Source organism: Myotis brandtii, unplaced genomic scaffold (assembly GCF_000412655.1).
Source record: "Myotis brandtii unplaced genomic scaffold, ASM41265v1 scaffold53, whole genome shotgun sequence".
NCBI classification, from domain to species: domain Eukaryota; kingdom Metazoa; phylum Chordata; class Mammalia; order Chiroptera; family Vespertilionidae; genus Myotis; species Myotis brandtii.
Genome location: NW_005369942.1, coordinates 4,012,210 through 4,038,256, shown reverse-complemented (window position 1 = coordinate 4,038,256; position 26,047 = coordinate 4,012,210). Strand labels below are relative to the sequence as shown.

At 33.9% G+C, this 26,047-nt stretch overlaps 1 pseudogene; it reads left to right on the top strand.

Annotated features, from left to right (window-relative positions):
- The first annotated feature begins 19,089 nt into the window (after positions 1 to 19,089).
- Positions 19,090 to 26,047, top strand: part of LOC102262935 — a 46,439-nt pseudogene continuing 39,481 nt past the window's right edge.

The window sequence follows — 26,047 nt, the reverse complement described above, 5'->3', positions numbered from 1 at the left end:
TTATGTATTTTCATTAGTGTTATTTTTACAAATGGCATTGAAATATTTCCAAGCTTTTATAATAAACCTTATTCAAAAGGTGTTAGAGGACGTCACCTCTGTTAACTCAGTAGCATTATGTATAAGAAAGTTCCAAATTTCCTGTAGAACCAATGGGAAGTTAGATTGCAGATTCCTAATTCCTTAAATGGCTGGCATAAAATGTATTCATGTTAAAATATACTAATGTGTCAACTTCACGAGGCTAATATTGTTTATGAATGGGTAACATGAATTGAACAGCCTGCTGGGCTGGGGATTTAAACAATATTCTATTAGCAGATCACCTGCTCCCTCTACTCATCTATTTTTAGTGCTCATATATCCCTTATTATGTGTGAGAAAATACAAATCCAGAAGAGTTATGTGACTTAACTAAAGTTATGAAATCAGTAGCAGAGTCATTTTTATCAGTAGTATAAGCATTTTTATTTGATTTTTACAGAGGGAGGAAGTGAGAGAAATATCAATGTGAGAGATATTGGCCAGGACAGTAGTATAAACATTTTACGTGTTATTATTGCTTTTAAGTTGCTGTGCCTGCATCCCCAGTTTCAGTTAGGGAAAGCAATGCTCTGCACATGCTGTGTGCCCATGAGCACACGTGTGTGTGTGTGTGTGTGTGTGTGTGTGTGTGTAGTGAAGAGGCTGTCTAGGCACAAGAATGACATGAGCAAAACCTGGGAAAGTGGGCTTTTTGTTCTATTCCGGCCTTAAACATTCTGCTTTACCGAATGTTCACCAATTTAAATGTTAATCTCATCTCCAAACTCTCTCAATGTAAAGAAGTAGAATTATGTTTGACCAAATACCTGTGCACATCATTCATTGCCTAGCCAAGTGACACATAAAAATAGCCTTTACAATTGGCAATGATGCTCTTGTTGCTGTACAACATACTTATGCATGAGAATGCCAAGTAGAAAGAGAATGTGTTGGCAATATTTAAATAACAAATTACATTTTTACTTTTATATGTGGGTACAAGCCTTTAATAACTTCACTGTGGTTTCATTTATAGTCATGCCATGATTTTATCTGTTTGCAAAGAACAATTTTACCATAGGTTTATAATCATTGTAGCCTTTGGCTTTTTCCCCCCAAGTTTTGGGGGTAAAATCTACTACCTAATGCATAACATTGACAATAGAAATATAAGGTTTTACTACATGATGGAACTCATGTGCTGCAGATATTGGATAGCTATTCACTAAAAATGCTCTGTCTTATTGACTAAGTTTTTTTTATATTGAATATTTATTTATTTTCATGATGAATATATAATGTGGGTTTTGGTGCTTAACGAGATCTCTCTGTACTAAGTAACAGCCCCTTTGGGGGTAAAGTGATTATCTTTCATGTTCTAAAGATGTTTTTTTTTATTCTTTTTTATTAATTTTTAAATATATTTTTTATTGATTAAGATATTACATATGACTAAGTTTTAATTTCATTCTTTGCATTAGATTGAGTAATGTGATTAATTCTTGCCACAGAACATGTGTAGAAGTGAGGTATATTATTCCTGGGCTCAGATATTTAGGAAGGGTATTATTTCTCCACCTTTTCTTCCCATCAACAGAAAACTTGAAAGTTAAATTTAAAGATGTCACAAATCACACAAGGTAGAAGGAACTAGGGTCTCTGAATAAATATGTGAAGCAGAAACCTTTTCTCAGTCATCTTCCCTTCCCAAATCACTACATTAAAATATGAATGAGCCATAACATTTATGATATTAAATCAGTTATCATCTTCCATATTTTTATGGTAGCTAGCCTATCCTGACTAATTAACATATCATGCAAGCATTTTCACACTGCCTGGCATCAAGTAACCACTTAATGAATGATAGCTGTTATCAAAACTTTTTATGTCAAATGATAAAATATACTCTCTGTATTAAATATCCCTACAGATAAAAAGATGCTTCTTACCAGATAGGCTACTTTGAGTTTTACAGAGTAACTACAGTTCAAGTAAATATAATTTTATGCAACAGAATTTTGATATAGCATAAGATGTATCCAAATTACCTATATAATATTTTTTAAAGTATGGTTTTTATTGGTTTTTAGAGAGAGAGGGAGGGAGAGGGAGAGAGGGATAGAAACATCAATGATGAGAGAGAATCTTTGAGTGGCTGCCTCCTGCATGCCCACCCCCAACCCCCTGGGGATTGAGCCAACATCCCAGGAATCAAATTGGCAACCTCTTGGTTCCTGGGTTGACGATCAACCACAGAGCCACACTTGATGGGCATTATATAATATTTAAGACTCACCCAATATGAATATTTTAGGCATTTCCCTCTTCTCCATTATTGTGAGTTTAAAAGAAAGCCATGTCTTTTCTAATGGTAGTTAGCTTAATCTATTATAGTAGTCATTATGCTGTATTCCACAACTCAAAGCTAGCCTTTTTCTGAATTATTTCTATAATGCTGGATGTCATTCCATGATTGATACCATTCATTGTCTACCACAGAGTAGCCCTAACTTTCTTTGTTGAGTGAATATATCATGGTATGGAGTTGACCCTTGAACAATGCAGGAGTTAGAGGCACTGACCCCCATGCAGTTGAAAATCTGCATATAACTTTTGAATCCCTCAAAACTTAACTACTAATAGCCTACTATTGACCAGAAGCCTTACTGATAACATAAATAACTTATTAACATGTTTTTGTATGTTATATGCATTATATACTGTATTTGTATAATAAATAAGCTAGAGAAAAGAAAATGTTAAAAAAAATCATAAGGAAGAGAAAATGCACTATAGTATTTGTTGAAAACCTGACTAGCATGGCTCAGTGGTTGAATGTTGACCTATGAACCAGGAGGCCATAGTTCGATTCCTGATCAGGGCACATGCCCGGGTTGCAGTCTCCATCGCGGGACATGCAGGAGGCAGCCAATCACTGATTCTCTCTCAACACTGATGTTTATATCTCTCTCCCCCTCTCCCTTCCTCTCTGGAATCAATAAAAATATATTTTTAAAAATCTGTATAAGTGATCCCTTGATGTTCAAACCCGTGCTGTTTAATGGTCAACAGTATTTTTCTTTTTCATATATAGATATAATGACAACCCATTGTCCTCCAAATGGGTAGTTTATATATCATTATCTAAAGTATTTAATTTTTTATTTAGTTATTTTTCTTTTGATTTGAAAATTGTGAATAATGTTGACTATTCTATAATCTGGTTTACTGTATGATTAAAAGAGATGGTTAGAAAATATTAGATCAATAAAAAGCAAATATTTTCCAGCTCAGAGCACATCAAAAAGTAGAAATTGCCCAGCTGAGCTGCGAATTCAATGCCTAGTCAGAACCCATTTCCATTTCATCAACTCATTTTGGAGATTTAAGAGTCTACCCTCATGTAGATAGTCATTGGTTTTCTATTTTTAATAATTATTTATTAAGGAGATCGTAGAGAAAATAGAAATCACTAATAATTGGAAGCGAATGTGACCTTCTTAATAAAAAAAAAATAGACAAATTAATGAAAAGGTAAATAAGAATAAGACTTGTGGGTCAGATATCCCAGAACTGAGAGAGAATAATAATCCTAAATATGCTATAATTTTTAAGGTAAATATACACATATTTCTACCTGAAAGTTTTAAGAATATGTGATTTTGCTTGAGCTCTCTAATTATTGCCAGGGTCTAAGTAGGCTAGAGTAATTCATCTTTTCAATGACATTGACAAAAATATCTTTATCACTGAAATATTCATCAACCTAAAATATAGCATACTTTTAGTGTGATAAAGAGTTTGAACATCTGAAGAGATGGCTGATTGTAATAAGAACAACTAATGTAGCTTCCAGTTAAAGAATCTAAGAGCATATTTTACTAATACCAGGAGACAACCTTTAAAAATACATGTGGGCCTGGTTGGCGTGGGCTCAGTAGTTGAGCATCAACCTATGAACCAGGAGATCACAGTTCCATTCCAGGTCAGGGCACATGCCCGGGTTGCAGGCTGGATCTTGTGTGTGGGGCATGCAGGGGGCAGCTGATCACTGATGCTTCTATCTCTCTCTCCCTCTCCCTCCCTCTCTGAAATTAATAAAAATATTTTTAAAAAATATTTGCAGAATCAGCCAGTCAGACAAAGACAAATACTATATGATCTCACTAATATGTAGTACCCAATGAACAAAATAAAAAGAAACTGATGAAAAAAATACAACCAGAGATTATGGATCCATGGAACAGACTGACAAATGTTGGGGGGGCAGGGTGGAGGATGAGATGGACTGGATACAAGAAGGTGAAGAGATTTGCCAAAGAATGTATCTGCATAGCCCATGAACACAGACAACAGTGTGGTGAAGGATAGGGGAAGAGGGGGTGGAAACTGGGTGGAGGTGAGCAAGCGGGGGAGGGAATGGGGGACATCTGTAATAGTGTCAATAATAAAATTAAAAAAAAATACATGCTATTTACTTCAGTAGAATAAATCTTACTACAAATACAGGGTGTATCTCCCATTGTGAACATAAAGTTAATTTGTACTGTATGAGTCCATAAAAGTAAATTAAAAGGTTGATAGCAATCTAGGAATTGATTATCAAACATGATAAATGATCTATATATCTCAGTTTGAAGAGCAAACTTTATTTGTATATAGGACAATTTTATATGCCTTTTATTTGTTACTACGAAAAATATCATAAGCTAATGAAATGACAAGTTCCTCTTCTAGGATTTGGCATAGGAAAATAAAACACAAAACAGATAAGTACTAGAATTAGAATGACTTCAGAAATTGTGATCTCATCATCATATAAAATCATAAGTAGCAATAATTAGTTTTTATATGCATATTTAATAAGAATATATTTACACATTTTAAGAGCCAAAATACAAAAATACATTCAAGCTATTTAATCACTTGATTAAGAGGATGTAGATATCATTCAGTATAATATAAGGACAAGGGCTATGTATTAATATTCTTTGGTTTACAGAGTCATTGGCATAATGACTATTAAATGGGCTCTCTGTGCCCATCATGGTAACAGTCAAGAAAGCAATCATTATTCTGAATAAAACTGTGCTAGTCTTGAGAACTCAGCCAACAGAGAAGTTAAACCTGATGATTTTGAAGAGTGTAAATGCTTCCTTAGTGGATAATAGACTTCCACCTGCAAGGCTATTTAACATTAAATTTAGAAAAGTTTAAGTGAATACTATCCATAGCATTGACATTTTAAAAATAATTGCTATATAACATAATTGTAATGTTAAAATTTGGCCTATTAAAGAATCTGGTAATTTTAATTCTAAATAACTAATTAATTTTAATTCAAAATAAATATTTTCACACCTAATTCAGACCTGAATTCTAAATTGAAAACTCACTAAATTGTATACCATATTAAAACATACCAGAGGATTTCAGATCATATACAGGGTATCCCCCAAAAATATATATACACTTTAACAGCTGATAGCTCAATTTTGAAAATGAAATGTATTTTAATAAACACTGCCTTTATAATTATTCAAAGTGTGTGTATACATTTTTGGGGACACCCTATATATTGAGGTTGCTGAAGAGCATACACAGTTTGTTGTGGGCAACTAGCCTGTGAGTCGATAATGAAATTCAAATTTATAACATCTGAAAGCATTTCTTGCTGCCAGTTTGTATGAATTCTTATTGAGCTTCTTTTGATTTACTAATAGTTTAATTTGGCCCATGGTTAACTGAAGGAATATTGACACAATTGATGTACTATAATATAGTCTTCATATCAAATAGAGTGGGAGTACTTCCGGCCTAAATACAGTGGTATAAAATCAGCATTTCTCTCTATTTCATAATAACAAAACAAGAGAAACATTTCAGAAACAGCTGAAATGCAGACCCTCCCCCAATAAAAAGGACTGTGGCTGCCAAAAGTAGTGAAGATAGATCATGGAGCATGCAGGAAAAAAAATGAGTTAAGACACAGCATAATAACAAAACAAGAGAAACATTTCAGAAACAGCTAAAATGCAGACCCTCCCCCAATAAAAAGGATTGTGGCTGACAAAAGTAGTGAAGATAGATCATGGAGCATGCAGGGGAAAAAAATGAGTTAAGACACAAAACAAAACCTATACATATAATTCAAATATGGAAGAGCCATTATCATTTTAACAAAAAATGAGTGGCGTACCATAAACTGAAAACCCCTAAATCCCATGTTGGCAACAACGGGAAGGTTGCTATGCCAGTCAAAGGCAAGAGCTTCTCTGGATCCCAAAGAAGATGCAAGAGGCACTGGAGACAGGCTGGGTATCCCTGAGCTGCATATTCTCCCTTCCCCCATCCCTCTTCCTCACCTCTTTGTTTTCCTGGGAGGCTGATATTTTTGTTTTTTAGCCACAGAACACCTTTGCCTTTTTTGATAAGGCTGGGCTAGTGAGAAGAAATAGCGGGGCCTCTAATGGAAGGAGAGAAAGGTTGGGCATTTCACATGCCAGCCCTTCGCCTAACAGAAACTTTAATCTACCAGAGATTGCAGCTTTTGTCAGAAAGCCCACTTCCACAAGTCTCCCTGGTACTTCAGGTACAAAGGTGCCTCTTGGTAGCCCTGGGTTGCCTTAGCTACTATTTTCAATCCCTTTAAACAATACCACATCCTTGTAAATATTCCCTTCATACCTATTTGAGTATTCCATCGTTTCCTATTCAATATCCAATGATTCGGTAATTTATACCAGAAGTAGGTTAGACATAGACTCTAGTAATGAGCTTTAGGAATTGAGATGATCAAATATTCGAGGAGTATTGGGTATTTAAAGAATGGGATTGAGACACTGGCGTGGATCCAGATGGGGCAGAGAATCCTCAATTATCCCAGACATGTCCTGTCTCCCATTTGAGTTTTCTCTGCATAAATACATTTGAATGACTTTAACTGGAGCAGTTGTGCCATAAAGGGATGTCAGTTGCCTTTAGTATCTACCAATCTCTCAGCTACTGTAAAAATTAAGTATCAGCACAGCCCAGAGAGAAGGCGTCTGTGTTTTTGAGAGGGTTGCAGAACCTTACCAATTTGTGACAACAGGAGAATGAGGACCATGTAGGAGAGTGATGTTAAGACGATCAGACTAACAAAGAGGAAGCAAAGTCTTGTCTTAATGATATGGGATTTAATGTGTTGACTTAAGAAATTGTGAGTGACATTAATAGTCTCTAGGCTGGTTAATTGAAGATGGATTTAACAACGAGGGTCCAATTTATGCTCAGGAATCCCCTATTCAACTGTATTTCACAGTAGGATGTGAAATATGTTTCCTTCAGCATGGAAAAATGAAGAAACTAAGAAATGCATTAAGGAAATGGAACAGGAAAGTGCACCATCATCTCTGGAAATCTCTGGGTTTATTTTTTGTTCCTTCTAGGCAAGAGAGGATTTTAGGAGATGTTGCAATGGAATTGGACTCCCCGTTCTCAATGGAAATAATGAGCATTCTGAGTGGTAGGAGCCAGTTGGTAGCACTTAACCTTCACAGAGCCCAGTAGAATAAATGGTGGGTGAAATTACCATAACTAGGCCATAGGGACAGACTAGTTATCAGAGTGTTTTGATCAGCAGAGAATTGTGGAGAAGGCTAATTGATTACAGGGTCTTTAGAACTGAAACAGATGGGGAGCCTACAAAAGGTGCCATTTAGAATATATAATTAGATACATTCTTGGTCTGGTGGTAAGAATCCTAGATCAAGTCAACACACCCATATGCACACACACATACATATCTTCAGTAAATTCGGAATACATGAATATATTCTCAGTAGTAAAAAAAAAAAAAAGTTATTCTTTTCACCCCAAAGCCATTTTTTTAAATGAGCAAACACAAGCATTAAGCATTATCCACACTACAGTTAGATCAAGAATTTAGCCTACCAGACAATTAAGTGATAATATTCTGACTCGACTAGCCAATGCATTTAGAACAGATAAATGAGAACTATGAAATATGGATAGTAAGAAGATTCTTTTAATTCTTCAAAAGAATTATATTATACTTAGAGAACTAAGATGGTATAAATTTCTGTTACAAAATAAAAAAATGTATAAACTGTTAAGACAAAAAGTAATATATCCACTAACTTCATATGCACAGCAGTTGTATTTCAAAAGCAGCATATATATATTTCAAAAAATAGATTCGAAGTGAACATCAACCTACTTGAAGACATTCTTAAGTTGCATTCAAGGTAAACTTGAATAAGTATTTGATAGATATTCAAAATATAAAATATTTTATTTTTCCTTAAATAATTCACACATAAATTGGTAAAATAATTAGAAAGGCAATTTTGAAATAATTTTCAAAACTGTCAAATACACATATTCTTTGATCCTGAAATTCCTCTTCTCTGAATTAATTCTATAGGTTTGTGTCCAAGAATCAGAGAAGGAATGTAGAAGCTTAACTCAGCTTTTTTTTTTTTTACTAATCCCAAAATACTGAGTCTAACTTTAATACCTGTCAGTAGGGAAGACACACTGATCATATATTAATGTGTATAATGAATTTAAAAGTCAATTAGAAAGAATAAAAAAACACTTTATTTTGAATGAATAAAGTCAGGTTTATTTTTGGATTAAAAATTATTTGTTTCAACATGAAAACATTAACAAATTTTAAAAATTATATAGGTACTATTTCCCTCCTTCCAGTATATTATTACTTTAAGAATCTTCTGCATCCAAAGAGTATTTCTAATGAAACAAGTTTTTATAAAACAAAAAGTCAAATATGTTCTTACCACTTCTATAAGTCTAGTAAAAAAGTTTTTCAAACATGACAAAAGTTAAATACTCTTAATAATGAGATCAAAATCTGTCAATAAACTGCCAATCTTATGTTTAAAAATAACATTACAAAAATAACCCCTGAATTACTACCCCTTAAAATCCCTAAGGTGATGTTTAGTGTTTCATGTTAATTTTAGTTAATTCTCTCTAAAATTAACTTTTAAAAATGATTTCTCATTCATAGGTAAGTAAATTCATAAAGTTCCCAAAGCTTTAATGCTTTAGATTTAGGTGTCACAACTTTGTGAAACTGTAGTTGAAACTTGACAAAATTTATATTGAAAGACAGGAAGTTGGAAGTGTGAGATACTAAGTATATTAGTATGTTATTATTTAAGAATCTAGATTCTGATTTGTGTTTGAATATGAAATAAAAAAGTTATGTCAATTACTGAGTTAATTTTGAAACAAAGTCTTAACTAATTTGAATTTTTCAGGCCAAAGCTTTCTTTGAATTTAATTATCTGAATTTTATCTATGTATTAACTTAAAAAGTCAACAAGATTTTTGGAAATGTCCCTATATAAACATTGGTAACACCTTTTACATTACATATTGCTCATATCTACATAATAGAATAACCCAAGTTTGCAGAGGATCAGAAAGCTGCACAGGGAAAGCATATATTATAACAGTATAATTCAACCTTATGAAAAATTTAGTTTCACATATCTCAAGACAGTGAGTAATGTGCACCAAGATGTTAGTTAAATTCACCAATTAGTGTTCATCAAAACTGCTGCATTGGTATGCCCCATTGTCTCTCTATTTCTCTCTCATTGAGAATACTTTGAATAATAAAAAAAGTGCATATAATGTCTACCTCACTTTTAACTAAGACACGAGACTAAAGAATCACAGAAAAGTAAAATTTTAACTTTCTTTTTCCTTTCTACATTGCCTTCCCTAGTGTTCTGTGATAAGACAGACACATAGCTCTCTATATTTCTTTGACTGTTGGAAAGTCCATATGAATAACCACAGTCCCATCACAATTTATGATATATTTTCCATAGAATGTTATGATTCAAACCAGTACCACTAAGCAATAGCAAGAAATGAAGAATACATTAAGATTTTGAAAGACCATACCATTTAGAAATCTATCTCATAAAATATAACACCCAATAGACAAACATATAAATTAATTTGGACAAGTGGAAATTTTTCAATTGGCATAGATTATCCTAATTTTGGTGGCAAACATTAACTTGACAAATGATTGCAGAGAATGTGTATTTCAAACAAAGTATTATTCTTCCTCATGGAATTGGATATATTCAATTTCTAGCTTTAGCACCATCACAGCATTCTAACCAGACAGCCCTTTAAATGAATGGTTCACATGTGTAAGCATTTTTATGTCTTCTCTCTGGTATGTACATGTGACAAATGCAAACTTTCATCGGTCATTTGAATTCCTTTGGCCAAAAAAATAGTAATAACCTTATTTGGAACTTAAAATATTGTTTTTAGTTCAATTTGACACGATGTTGCCTTTTGAATATAAGGAATTACTTTAGTATCTAAGTGATAGGTTCATTTTCAGGCTGGAAGTGGCTTTTAGAGTGCTGCTCTGAGGGGAGGCAGGCTAATGATGTCCAGAACCCTCTCACTGGAACAGAGACATCAGGACTGATGTGTCATCCTGGGGCAGACAGACCTCACCAGCCATCTAAACACAGCCACAGGCTCTCCTTAACGTCAAGGCCTAGTTTAATAACTGGTGCTTATTTAATCAAGACAAATGCAGCTCTCTACATGATTGGCAGCTTCAAGTCGGCCAGATCTGCCAGCTGTTATCTTTCAAGTGAGAGTGCAAGCTAATAGCTTAACAACTGTGCGGCTACAGCAGAGCATGAAGGCCATAAATATACATCTTTCTATGGATACAATGTATCTGCTTCTTCCCATCTTATATAAGAAAACGATTTTACATTATTCATCTCTTTTTATTCGTTTGAAAAACGCGGTTAGCTAGTAGGATTTGATATTTCTATAACTCCAGGCATGTGTATACCAGTAACTTGAATCTAGAATGCAACTTAACCTTTTTCCTTTCTAGCAGATATGTTTGGTGCAATTGGAAAAATAAATAAGGAAAAATAAAAGTCTCGGCCTCTTGTCCCGTTTTCACATTTGAGTTCTATTTTATCTATACTGTGTAAATAATTCATGGCATTTTTTAGATCAAGGTGGCTATTCCAGTGTTTCTAAAGATATTAATATGATAACTTGATTTTAATAACAGTTTCCTTGAGATATTCTTTATTGGAAACTGATTTCATTAGATGAGTTTTTATATCAACAAAAGACAACTTACAGATAAATGTGCAGTGCTTTTAGTTACAGCAACTGTTTATTACACTCTTATTACATCCCAAGCAGTGTCCTGTGCACTTCATCAATACATATTTCAAAAATATGTATATTGTATATTCTCACAGCAGTTCCTTGACATGCGCAATATTTTCTTATGGGAAAATTATTATGCCAAACATCACAGAAGAGATTTATAGTTGACATCAATTAGTGTTTCTTTTTAATCATAATTCTTTTCTCCCTATGTAATAATATGAATTAGAGAAGGCATCTATTACATGCCCTTTATAACAGTTTTTATCAGTAACTGTCAAAGAAAGTGAGTTTAATATATATTAAACTAATTTTCATGCTCATATAGAACAATGATATTCACTGAGTGATTTAATAGAGATGTTCATAAAACTCTGCTGATAAACTTTATAACATCGTTGCCCATGTGCACAGATAAGTGTGTGTTATGCCTCTTAAACCTGTTGAAGTCTTTAGCACTCAAAGTAATGGAAATAAGTGAGAACGCCAGTACTTAGGAGACTTAGTAAATGAGCAAGTGTATTAGTTTGGTACAATGTAGGATAAAGTCACGGGAAGACCATTTTAGGAATTTTCTAGACAATGTCAAACATAATGGCAGTTTAACCAAATTGCATATACAGGAAAATCAGCAAAATTGAAATCAAGAGCATTAGGGTTCTGGTATGTGAGGTAGGAGGCACAAAGACAGCCAACTTCATTTTTGTGGAAAATTTTTCACTAAGAAATTCTCTAGTTTACAGAGGAAACTAGACGTCTGGGATCTCTTTCTATTTTTTTAAAAATTAAAATATATTGATTAACTTTTAGGTAACTAAGTTGTACTTTCACTACAGAAAATTCTTTCATCTACCTTATAAATATTAACTCTATGCTTTCACTGTGAATGTCTTACTCTTACTGATCTTTTGAAGTTATTTTTTTTGAGGACTCAAACTATGTAATTTCCTATAATCAGCATTGGCAAGAAGACAACAGCACAGGTGGAACTTTTTAAAAATGCATTTTCCTGTTCAACTCTTTCCTCAAGCCTCAGAATCATCTCTGATTGTGCCTGGCTGCACATCCAAAATAGAACTATGGCTGAATACCTCACTTCACAGGGTCTGTGGGATGAATAGGAATCCACTGTCTTCTGCAGACACACTCGTGTCATGGGTCCACCTAGGCTCCATTTCCATGAAGTCCCTGAATAAGAGAATATTACTCCCCCGCCTTTGAAAGGGCATAACTTTCAAAATCCTTCTCTCATGGCATCTTCTGTTGATGGATTTTTGAAGCCCTACCTAAAATATAAAGGTCCTGTTAATTTATAATTGTTTCATTCTAAAGTAAAAATAAACCTCATTTAACCACCTTAATTGAACTATATAAATTATATGTTGAATTCCTCAAATCATCAATCATTCCAAACCCAAATGATTGTTTTCAAAACTGTCACCCTTGAAGTGTCCTCTTTTATTTAGCCTCCTCCTGACACACACACACCTGGCTGCACAGGCCATGTGATCTCTGAGTCCTCTCCTTGAACTGAGCCCTGTGTTCGCACAGTACTGAGGTAGCTTCCTAGTCATAAGAGCAGAGGGGAACATTTTTATTTAACTAAACATTAGTTAAATAATGTCTTTGAAAAGTTAATTTCAAATGGCTAGAAACTGAATGGGCTAATATTTACATGTATAGTTTAGTGGTTTTTGGCATGAATTTGGAGTGATTCTTTAATGACAATGAATTCTTGCAAATAAGTATTCATTTAATACAAACAAAACTCATTTAATACATTTCATAACAAAATACTATCCTATATAATAAAAGCCCAATATGCTAAGTGTCAGGTTGACCCGTCGTTCATTCAACCAAACAAAGCATAATATGCTAATGATATGCTAAGGCCTCTCAACTGCTCGCTATGATGTGCACTGACCACCAGGGGGCAGACAGTCAACCAGTAGCTATGACATGCACTGACCACCAAGGTGCAGATACTCCGACCAGTAGGTTAGCTTGCTGCTGAGGTCCGGCAGATCGGAACTGAGCGAGGCAGGCCAGAAATGCCCTGGAGCCCTCCTGCACCCTCTTGCAATCCGGGACCTCTCGGGGGATGTCGGATAGCCGGTTTCGGCCCAATACCGCAGGCCAGGCCAAGGGACCCCACTGGTGCATGAAGTCATGCACCGGGCCTCTAATTTGTATATAACAGAAACAATGGTTGTCAATAGAATATTCTTCTCAATAAAGTTTAATTTAGAATGTAAATGTTGGGCTCTGTGATCTCATTTTCACAAATAATTCAAATTTAAGAATCTAAGAAAAGAAATATTTTAATATGTAATTTAATAAGGATAACATCATTTCCAATATATATGGAGGGGATATACTTTCTCATATAAAATATTACAAACATTTCTTTTCATATAATGATTTTATCTTCACTTGAACAACAAGCAAGTTTGGACAAAAAAGTTTTAACAAAAATGAGTTTTGTGACAATAAAATAAAGTAATTGAAATAATTCTAAATAAAAATGAGATAAAGAAAATATTATAATTAAGTATAAAGTATATTTTAAATATAACAACCTGAGAAGAAAGTCACCTCTGTCTACCAAAGTCTTACATTTATATTCCCTCTCAAATGAATGAGAATTCCTATTCTTCTATATTCTTGCTAGAAATTGGTAGGATAGGTCTTTTTTCGTTTACATTTTGATCATTGTAATAGTTGTGTAGTGGTATTTCATTGTTGTTTTAATTCACAAATTTGTAATAAGATATGATGTGGAGCATCTTTATCATATGTCTATTTCGTAACTATATATTCTTTGGTGAGGTCTCTGAAATGCTCTTTACCTGTTTTGTAATTTTTTAAACTCAATTGCTTCTTTTCTTATTGTTGAATTTTAAAGGTTATTTCCATATTTTGATCCAAAACCTTTTTTCAAAAATGTATTTGGAATACATGTTCTCCCAATCTGGGGCCTGGCTTTTGATTCTAATAACAATGTCTTTTACAGAGCATAACTTTGTAATTTTAATGAAATTATATTTATCAATATCTCTTCCATATAGATTGCACTTTCAGCGTTGTATCTAGAAGCTCATTGGTAAACTCAAGGTCATCTTTCTTTTTCCTGTTTTTTACCAAATTTTACTTATTTTTGCATTTTAAACTTAGTTCTATGAATAATTTTGAGATATTTTTATGAAAGTTGTTAAGGTTTGTATATATGTTTATTCTGTATTTTGAATATTAATATCCAATTCCTCTCTGGTAGCATCTGTTGGAAAGAATATTCTGTCTTTTTTAATTGCTTGTGCTCCTTTGTCAAAGATCAGTGGTCTATATTTGTGTTGTCTACTTATGAGCTCATTTCTGTTCCACTGATCAATGTTATAAAATATATATATGAAAAGTGAAACATTGATTTTACTTTCATTTATTCTATGATCTTTCCATCTTGTGTAAATCTGATTTTCTTCTTAAAGCAATAACCTAATAAATTAGACTATTTTCTAAGATGATCTTAAATATCACTTTAGTGCAAAATATTATATCTTCTTTCTACAGAAAATACATCTTTGAATATCTTTTATATGTTTTTATTTTATTATTAAGGTATTTATTGAAATATAATTGCAGTCAACTTTTGTTCTTCGGATAGTGTTATTTTAACGTGGTGAAAGTATAGCTTTTATTACAGGTGTCTAAATATATTCAGAAGGTAAAATAATGTTTACACAATAGAACAGACCACGGGAGTATGTTTTCTGAGAAGGCATATCTGTTACAAAGATTTATGAAGGAATGAAGGTGGTATCTTCTGTCTGCCACAACTTCTTCCAGAAAGAAGTTCCCAGAACTCTATTGTCTGCTGTACTAAGTAGGAAAATTGCAGCCAGTAGACATTTCACCCTTTGATGTGTTCAGATGTTCCTGTTTTAACTCTTCTCTATATTTGGGATTTCTAATTTGGCAACCCACTCTCTTTCTTCCTTAGAATTTAATGTAATGATCTTTAAAAACAATGACTTGGCTTTCCTATGGTTGGCATGAAGAAGATGTATTACGTTGGGGATGGTTTGGTCTTTCCACTAAGGCCGCACTAAATTAAAAAGCTTCCTCTTTATATTCCAAAATATATGTCCTAAATTAGTTTTTATTGCTTTTCTCCTTATTCCTTATGAATTTTCTTGTCAGCAAGTTTCAAAGACAGTCCTATACTTTAGTCCAAAACAGCATAAGCTTTCCATAATGTTCACATCTGTATTCTGTCTTTGCCAGGCACTCTAAGTGAACATTTGTGAAAACTCTGAGGTATGGTGGAATAGTCGGATGACACACAATGGCTAGAATGTCTGCTTCTCATTAAATGTCTTTGAATATGATATCATTAGTTTACTCATTGTTTTTCATGATGTGTTTTGTGGTGAATTGTCACTCTTAATATTATTTTTTTGTTGTTGACTGTCTCCATGGGTCATGAATTGGATACTAAGAACCAGACAGTCTGACTCCAGAAAAGTAGAAAGCTTTTATGAAAGGATTTTATTTACTGCAAGGATTTCTATTAGTGCACCATGGCCAAATAGTAAAATACATTCAGCAAGAACAATAGTGTATAAGATTATAAGCATATTGAAATGGACAGACATAGAATACTTTTATAAAACTAATAATTTTTCTTTTTTATTATTAATTTGTAGATTGATAATGAAGGGACATAATCATGCACATCCAATTCCTGATTTATAGGTTAGCTAATTGTTTTAATGTAAGTCAAGAAGATTCTTTTATCATAAAATGTTATATATTTTCTAATTCTCAGATTTCATATATCAACCATATGGATTAATATCAAGCATTTTAGATATAATTCATATTTTTATTTGGATGAAAAGGGACTGAGCATTGTACCAAATTAGAAGTATCAGAAATTTTAGAAATAGATTACTATTTGATGCATATTGCTCTTAATTCATCATATGTAATCTTTGACGCTTCACACACATTGCCTAAAATCTCACCTGCATAGCTAGAAAAGAGAAAGGAAGGCTTGGAAAAACAGACCATCCACTTATGGTGGTATCTAGTACATAAAATTTGTGGAAATTTGACATATTGTATGTTGGGTAATTGGTAGGAAGAATAGGCTACAGAGAAGAAAGAGCAGACATACTCCACAAGTGCTGGCTCTCTTTATGGTATCGCTATCACCATTTAAAAACCTGGACATTCAATACACATTTCTTTTATTTAATGTAAGTTAAATTGAATGCCATAAAAAAGCCTTCTCATGAAGATTAGTTTATTTGTTCATTTAATATATTTCCTCTAATTGTTCATACTTTTCCTGTAATAAAATTACTACCTTTAGTAGCAGCCAAAATCATGATAGAAGGAGTAACATTCCTATGTATTTTTTTTTATATTTTACTGTCCGTGACTCTCTAGATTTCTTATTTTTGCAAATAACCTAGATAAAAAGAAACCTGGTCTATTCATACCTCTGATTTCACCCACTGTAAACCACTGAAAATGGTACCTCCCTCTTGTTTTCTCTTTGCCATTACCTATATTTTTATCATGCAATTCTATTTTCATGTTTTCTTTTCAAGCCACTGAGATTTTACAAAGACATCAATGAATTTGTAGGAAGCAACAGTGACTTCTATTCTGAAAAAAATGTATAGCTATTTATTTGCATTATTATGAATATTTAAGATTCTAGACCTCAAACATGTAATTTAGGTCCACTGGTAACAGTGAAAAACCCATGTATCATTATTTGTATGCTTATTTAGCCAAAGATCAATAAATGCTCAATGATATGGCTATATAGACATAGTATTAATCTGTGGCTTTCTAAAAACTATCTCCTGAGAATTTTCACCACAGAATCAATATTTATGTCTATCCCTATGCTTTGATATAGATTGTACCCCAGCATCTTAAATGCAGCCAATAAACAAGTAACCATACATCAATTTACTAGTTTTTGTAAAGTTTGTATTTAATTATTACTAAGAAGCCTGGTAATAGGTTCCTATTGCTATATTTATAGAGTCAAATATAAAAGAAATAGACTAGAAATCTACTTGATTCACTCACTTGAATCAGTCTATGGGATGCCAACATTCTTTAATAAATGCTACAGAAATGTCTAATGTGAAAGCAGCCAATATGATTTTGATACTCAAAATAGTCTACTAATTATTTTTTCCTTCCTTCCCTTCCTCCTTCCTCTTTCTTTTTCTTCTTTCTTTTTCTTTCTTTCATTGGAAGGCATACTATGTTATATAAGTTCTATATAATAAGTACAGGAGACAAACAATTTTAAAAAATAATGCAGTCTTTATAATCAGAGTTGTTCTGAGGTCTTAAATTTGTATGATAAAAGTGGCTTTTATATCACTGGATGGAAATATAGAGGGTATTTTGACTCAAGAGTCACCATAATTAAACAAAGAAACCAAAAAAATAAACATGTGTTTTTCTGTTAAAAGCCTAGAAATGGTAGCATCTCAGCACACAGTGCTTCAAGCCTAGTGAACTATCTTACTGGATGTGTTTCCGGGTCCTCGTAATAAGAATTGATTATAGGAATCAAGGCAGTGGGTGAGTATGCCCATTTGTCTTAGTCAGTCTGGGCTGCCACAACAAAATACCATAGACTGTGTGGCTTAAACAGCAGACATGCATTTTCTCATGATTACAGAGGCTGGAAGTCTGAGAGAAGTGTGCTAGCATGGGCATTGTGCTTCCTGGCTTGCAGACAACTGCCTTCTTGCTGAACTCACATGGCCTTTCTAGGTATGTGTGCGTACTTAGGGCTTCTTATAAGGGCAATAATCCCATCAAGATGATCTCACCCTCATGCCCTCATCTATAGTTAATTACCTCCCAAAGGGCTCACCTCCAAGTACCATCATATTGGTAATGAGGGCTTCAACACATGCATTTTGGAGGCACACAAACATTCAATTCATACAAAATTCCCTGTGATTCAACCTTTATTCCTTGCAATCCAGTGGACAGCAGATATGCAGGTTTATTACCTAAGAAAAATTAAGTCGGAATAACTGAGAAGCTAAAAATCCTGAAATTCTGAACAGGAGTTCTTAGCCATTTGACTTTATTTCTCCTTCTCTGAGATACACAGAGGAGAGAAATCAAGCATTGAAAGATAAATACTTGAAAAAGTAACAAGATCCTTAAGTATTAATCAGGGTATTGCTATTTAAGTAAACAAATTAAAGAACTCTCACAAAGACCATAAGACATAAAATAAATGGCAAAGAAAAGAAATTTTGGAAAATGCTTTCTTTCTAAAATAGGTAGCTCCTTGTTGTTATTGTTCCCTTAAAAGTTAATAGACATGAGGTAAGTCCAGCTATTCACTTTGTGAGTACAACTGATCCGAGTAAATAGAGATAAAGTATATTATAAGAGAATAAAGAACCATTTAATTCCAATAAATTCTAAAAAGCTTAATGTTCTTTAAAAATTAAACTATTTATTGAAATATGAAAATAACCAAATACCTGGGTATTTTGCCAGCGCATGCTCTTTGTGCAAAGCTTTTTTTCCTCAGGACGTATAATCCAAACAGTCTTGCTACTTAACAACAACGTAGATGGAATTCATTGGAAGCTCATACCCCCACCAAGAGAGCAACTCTAACCTTTGCTTCAAAATTGTACACTAAACATAAGCGTTTATCTTCATTCCCTCTCAAAACTCAGTTTAGCTGAAAAAAGAAAAGCGTGAGAACCCATAAAGGCAATGGAAGCAGAAAAGCAGATTGTCAGCTGCCTATCTCTCAAGTGGCAAACATCTATGAAGGACTGAGCGGGAATGTTGCAAACTCCAGCAGCACATGGGAGTTTGAGTGCAGCAGTTGGGGCTCTTCTTCCCAAAGGATCCTCAGATAATATGACACCTGTAGAAGGCAAGACTGGAAGTAGCAGAAAGGCAGGGGTCAAAGCTAGAGTGATTAATGGAATGAATGTGGAAGGTGTAGGCCCAGGATTCCTTCTAAACCTTCCTCCTGTCAGTCCGTCACCCGGTGTAACCCCCACAGAGAACCAAGTAAGTAAAGTAGAGATGCTCTATACCTCTTCTTACTATGTGTGTTGGCACAAGAGAGAAACAGGAGAAGGCTGCTTTAAACCTGATCAATACATAATGCAGAAAACATACAAAGGAAGAGAGATCATTTAAAAATAAATGTATTATAGCACTCAAAGCTAGATTAAATTTTTCTTACTTTTTGTTCACATGGGCTCATGGCTATTTTCTTTATGGACAATCCAACTAGGATCTGTTTAAATACCACCTCACCCCCTGCCCAGTTACCCACAAAACCACACAGCTAAATCATACGAAGACAATATAGGTGTGAAACGGACTTTCAAAGCTGGATAGAAATATTATGACTGCAATTCAGAAAGCCAACACTTGATTTATGTCTAAATGACTAGTTTAAAATCATCAGTCATTTGAAAAAACACTAGAGGACAGAAAAATAATGTGACTGAAATAACTGACCCGAGGAGAAGCAGAAATAAAGTAGAAAGAAAAAATATTTCTTCATGAGAATATGCAGAGATTTTCAGGTAATGTTTCAACAAGGAAGATCAGCCAGGAAGAAAACTTAAGAACAAGAACCCTTTAAGAAACATGAGCACCACTGATTGGAGTGGGATCATTAAACTTGGATAATGATTATATGTTTTTTTTTTATTTGGTGGGAGTTTTGAATGTTAGTTATTCTCAGTTTTGTAAGAGAGAGATATTTAAATGTTATTTGAAAGTTAACATTAATTGCTTGAAGAATACAAATAGTATATAATTCCCCCATATTAGTAATGGAAAATATTAAATTTTAGTCAATTCTGAAAAGTAAAAGAGAGCAAAGGTTACAAGAAAGCTTGCTAAACAAGATATGTAAAAACTTAATAGAGGGTAGAGGTCATTTAAAAAATTTAAATGGAATGATGATATTAAAAGATAGAAACTTTCATATTATTTTTTAAGTTAGCAGAAAGCTTCAGAAATACATTTAATGAAAAGGATATAGGATATGGACACAAAAGAACAAAGAATGCTAAATGAATAAGAACAGTAGGATAAAGGGGCACACTTAAGCTGTGGCAAAATCAAATATTTAATAGAAAATATAAGTTATGTATTATTTATGCTGCCAGATTGCCAATTATATATTCTCTATGCTGTAAACAGTAACACATTACTACTTATTTTGAAAAGAAAAAATAAGTAAGTAGTTGACTAAACCAATATGATTGAGAGTACCTCCTGAAGCAGGCAGGTATTCTGTAAAAAAGCCACATGCATAGTAAGAGTTGCAATATTGAGTTTGAACATGTGACACCTTTGTCAGAAGGAGTGTGAGAGGCTTCCCATGGAGAACCAGGACAAGGTGTGCAAGGATGTGCAAGGCCTGGTCAAAATGTGAACAGGCTGCAGAGTGTAGAAGCCATCTTCAAAGGTGACCCTGTGTGACTCACAGGAATCCCGGTCCCGGACTGAGCACAGAGCAGGAGCTCCCCCAGCCCTGACCTATGTGTCTGTAGCAGTGAAATCTCTTCTCTGCGTCCACTGCCCACTGCCCAGTGTCCACTCGGCTTTACGCCCCTCAAGCCCAACAGTCAGTCAAAATGATCCGAAAACGACAATTCTGAAATTCAAGTTACTGCAAAATTAACAGTGATGTGGCTTTTTTTTTTTAACCCAGAGTTCATAATAAGTGTAACCTACAGTTGCAGGTTTCAGAGTAATGATTGAGTTACATCATTAGTGATCATATCTTCTCATTCTTATCCCTGGTATTTACTTAGTGCCCACAACGTGACATGGAAACATCTTCTCTCTGAATATGCATCCCCAAACTATTGAAAATATGAAAGGTGTTTGAATAAAAACCCTTAGAATAAGAAATGGGCGAAACATTTCTATAACAAGCTTATATCCTTCATTCATATTTATGTCTGCTTTATGATAATATAGTATGTGTATTTACTACTATAATTCCAAGTTATAATCATATCTAGTCATTATTTCAGCACAGAAACAATATTTTTATATGCCGGGTATATGAGGAGCATTATGCATTATGTATTTTTATACATAATTTATTTGATTTTCATGAAAACTTGATTTTCATGAAAATTTTTGAATTGAAGATTCAGGTCTGAGAGATTAAGCAAATTGCCAAGCTCTTACATCTACAATGTGGCAAAAACCTGAATTAGAACATATTTCAGTCCGATGTCAAATATATGCTCCTAACCACCTCATTATCTTGCTTTACAAATGATCCTGTGGATGGAGATTTAAATTAAGTAAACTATTCTGCACCTTGAAGCCTTCACTGTTAGGGGATCTGTCAATACATCTCCTGTCATCCAGAGGGAGAGTGGAGGACACAAGTTACAGCAGATGGTATAACTGTGGGATTACCCATCTTCCTCTCTAACCTTCTCATATTTTCCTCTTGCACTAACCATGCTATCTATTTGCCCAGTAAAAAACAACAGCTTTCAGAAGAAAAATCCACCTCTGTGAAGGATCATCTGAGGGGAAAAATGAGGAGGAAAGACTACTCAGTGTACTCTTTTGTTCACTTATACTGTTTGCTTGTATAATTTTTCCAATTTAAAGAAAGTTTCCTCTATTTTTTGTTAATCCTCACCCGAGGATATTTTTCCATTGATTTTTTTTTTTTTTGAGAGAGTGTAAGGGATGGGGAGAGACAGAGAGAGAAACATCAATGTGAGAGAGACACATGGATTGGTTGCCTCCCACACAAGCCCAGACCAGGACTGGGATCTAACCTTCAACCAAGGTATGTGCCCTTGACCAGAATCAAATCTTGGACCCTTCAGTCTGTGGGCTGACGCTCTATCCACTGAGCCAAACTGGCTAGGGCAAAAGTTTCTTTTAATACATACCACTTCTTACAGGAATTAGGAAATAGACCCTCAATGTTTAAAGTATCTATGTATCTGAAAACTAAAGTTCCAGATAATATTTTATACTAGTGGCCCAGTGCATGAAATTCGTGCATGAAGGGGGGGGGGTTCCCTCAGCCCAGCCTGCACCCTCTACAATTGGGGACTCCTTGGGAAATGTCCGACTGCCAGTTTAGGCCCGATGTGGGATCGGGCCTAAACTGGCAGTCGGACATCCCTCTCACAATCTGGGACTGCTGGCTCCTAACCGCTCACCTGCCTGCCTGCCTGATTGCCCCTAACCCCTCTACCTGCCTTCCTGATCACCCCAACTGCCCTCCCCTGCTGGTCTGATCTCGTCCCCAACTGCCCTCCACTGCTGGCCTGGTTGCCCTGAACTTCCTTCCGCCGCTGGCCTGTTCTCGCCCCCAACGGCCCTCCCCTGCTGGCCTGATCTCACCTCCAACAACCCTCCTCTGCCGGCCAATTTGGTTCTGATTGGTCGGTTTATATGCCAGTCAGCGTCTCTGGGCCTATCAACGGGGCCGGATCAGAAAGGCGGGCAGGGCTGATCAGCCTGGAGAGAAATGGAGAAATGGAGACTTGGCTGCTGGCCAGACTGGGAGAGAGAGAGGCAAGTGCCGATCAAAAGCTGCCACAGAGGCAACGGATCAGTCCCTGCTTCTCTCTTCAGGCCTTGATTAGCAGCCCCCTCAGCAGTCAGTGCTGGGGCACTGCGCCTGAAGCAGAAGCAGGAAGCACTGGGTTGCCATGGCAGCCCAGTGCTAACTGCAGGACTGACTTCTGGTTGGTTGAGCCTCCACCATTACTGGTCGTTAAGACCCAGGGTTTGTATATATTAGGATAGTATTTCATTGCAGCAATTTTTGATGTGAGGACATGAAATAGCAGGCATTCTTTACATGAAGAGGCAGCAGGCCCAGTGTTTAGAGAATTCCTTCTACATTGTAAGGAATTTAGTATGTTTCTTTTTCTATAAAGAAGCTATACTTAATTATTTCTAAATTAAGATAGGATTTTTGTGAACTTATCTATAATGAAATTTCTTTTGTACTAAAATGGAATGCAATTCCATAAACGTTTAGAGAATGGCAAGAAACCAATTAAAATTTCTTTTGAATGGAAAATTAAACTTGCATTTTTATGAAATGTCTGTGAAAAATAAGCCCATTAATAGAATGATACTTTAGTTTCATGACAAGCTTTCATCACTTTTAGACTGAATAGAATTAGGCTAACAAAATACTAACAGGATGTTGATTAAGTTTGATTTAAAAGGCCAAAATAAAAATTGCCAGCAACTATTTTTCTGAAATAAAGACTGATAGCAATTTTTACCATTAATCCTATGATTTTGCCTTGCATAGTTTTAATAGTAATGCCGGTAAGCATCTGTGTATCTAACAATTAGTAATATTAAATAATCTCTCCATTCTTGTAGTCACATTACATAGGGAATGCAATGGAAACGAATCTAGACCTCTTCCATGTGATCTAGGAATTCTTCCTAGTTCCTGAATTGATATAAGATAAAACAAGACTTTTATTGAACCAAGTATCTAACCTGTATTTGTGGAATCTTTTGATAATGCTTTGGTTATTTATGGAGTACATATGACAAGATACATAGTAACTCCTCTAAACTCCTTGACTCCTTTAAATAGATGGATGTAGGTAAGGTAAGGGGAAATTAAGCTTGATCAGTGGCATGATGAGAGAGATTTAAAAAAAATACTTATTTTATCCCTTTTTAATTTGTCAGCAAGTCATTTTCCTTCTAAATTATGTAATTAGTTTTATAATAGGATATATATTCTGTGACATAGAGCAGCAAATTAAGAGAAACATAAGTGCATGTTTTTAATTATATAATAGAAAAAAACTAATATAAAATAATTTTCCTGAGTTAATTTTAATTACACAATTTTAAAATTATGTAGCAAAGAAATAACTAAGTGCTTTGTGGGAAGATAATAGTGATTTATCCCAAAATGAAGGTTGAAAAAAGTAAACAATATATAAGAAAACTGTACAGATCTGCAAAGAAAATCTCTCAAAAAATACACACAAAGTATTATTTTAAATATGTCTTACATATATTCACCCATTTTTAATGTCAAGATTATTCAAAATAACTGTAATATTATACATTATATTTATATTAATCTGTATTAAAAGTAAAAGTATAATTTTTCTAGACTGTTGATTTTTTGGCACCTTTTTGTTACCTTTACAAAAAAAGAGGCAACCTTAATGAATGTTGAACTCCTTAGTATGTGCTGTAGTTAGAAAGTGTGGTAGAGCAGGTCAAGGTTTAATTTAAACACTTTGCCTTAGTTCTAAGTTAATATTTGCCTCTAAATTTTTTGTGAGAGTGGGTAACTTGCTTAGTCTCTTTAAGCTTTAGTATTTTCTACATCTAAAAACGGAAAGCCTGCATTAAGTTCCTTATAATATTTTTCTCATGTGTTCAAAATACAAGTTTAAAATAATAGTTATAATTATCCTCATATCATAATAGTTAAAATTTCTAAAGTATTTTGTTTTGTATTAGGCACTATTTAAGAATTTGCATATACAGCTTAATGTAAGACTTATATCAAGTGTATGGAATGAGTAATATTTTCCCCATTTCACAGATAAGGAAACTAAAGAAGAGTGAGGTCCAAAGTTTTAAGCTGGTAACTATTGAACAAAAAAGCAGCGACCGACAAATACAGAAACTTTTCAAAATTTCTCGTAACTTTATCTATTCTTATAATCTAAAATCTAAAATATGTATGAATACATAATCATTCATAACAAATGTGTGAATTTTCTTACATAAACATATATACATGTAAATTTTATCTATGCTACAAGTTAATGAGATTTGAGCCTAATAAGAATGAATGCTTCCATAGCTCCCAAGATTAAATTTAAAAATTTTAAGTATTATATATTAATTTTTTTCTACCTAGAGAGTACCTCAAAACTATTGCCAACAAGTAATATGTAAAGTCACCTTATTTTCTTGCCAATGTACTCCCCAATCAATTTTTTTTCAATCTCTAGAAAATCATCAAAGAGAACCCAAAGACCTGCCTGGAATTTGTTCTGTCTATTTGAAACCAGCCCCTCAATATAATGGCTAGATAATTCGTAATATGATGATAAATATATCAACATCTTAAATCAAAATGAGGGATATGTGTTCACTGTAGTTATAATTACAATAAATATTTTTCTGAATTTATATAATGATAGCTCAGTGACCAACAGTAAGATTTCTATAAATGTTGAATTGATTTTAAGAAAAAGGAACTTAATAAATACATCTAATTATAATAAGTAAACCAAAGTAAATGGATTAAACTAAAAAGTACTTATTAAGAGCTAAACTTAAATTAAATAAATTTTAAAAATTGATTTCACACACATTATGTGTATAGTGACACACACTAGTGGAGTAAAAGAAAATATATACTTTACAAAAAAAGTTAAGTCAAAATAAAGCAAAATTGAGAATAAGAATAACAATAAGAATAGAGAGAACTAAACTTGCAAATATCATTTACAAGACATAGATGGGTTTTATAGATATGATGTCCAGAGAAAAATTAACAATTATTTAATGGCTAACTACCATAGGTTAAGTTAATTCATAAAACAAGAGTTAATTTTGCAACATGCAGAATATAGTCATCATGGAAAAGGCAAACATATAGTAACTATAACTAAGAAATATTAAATTAATGTTCAATAATTTGCTTTCAGTTGTATCAGTTTTAAGAATTCATTCCATTCCATTCTCATCCATTGCACTAAGTTTCCTTAACATC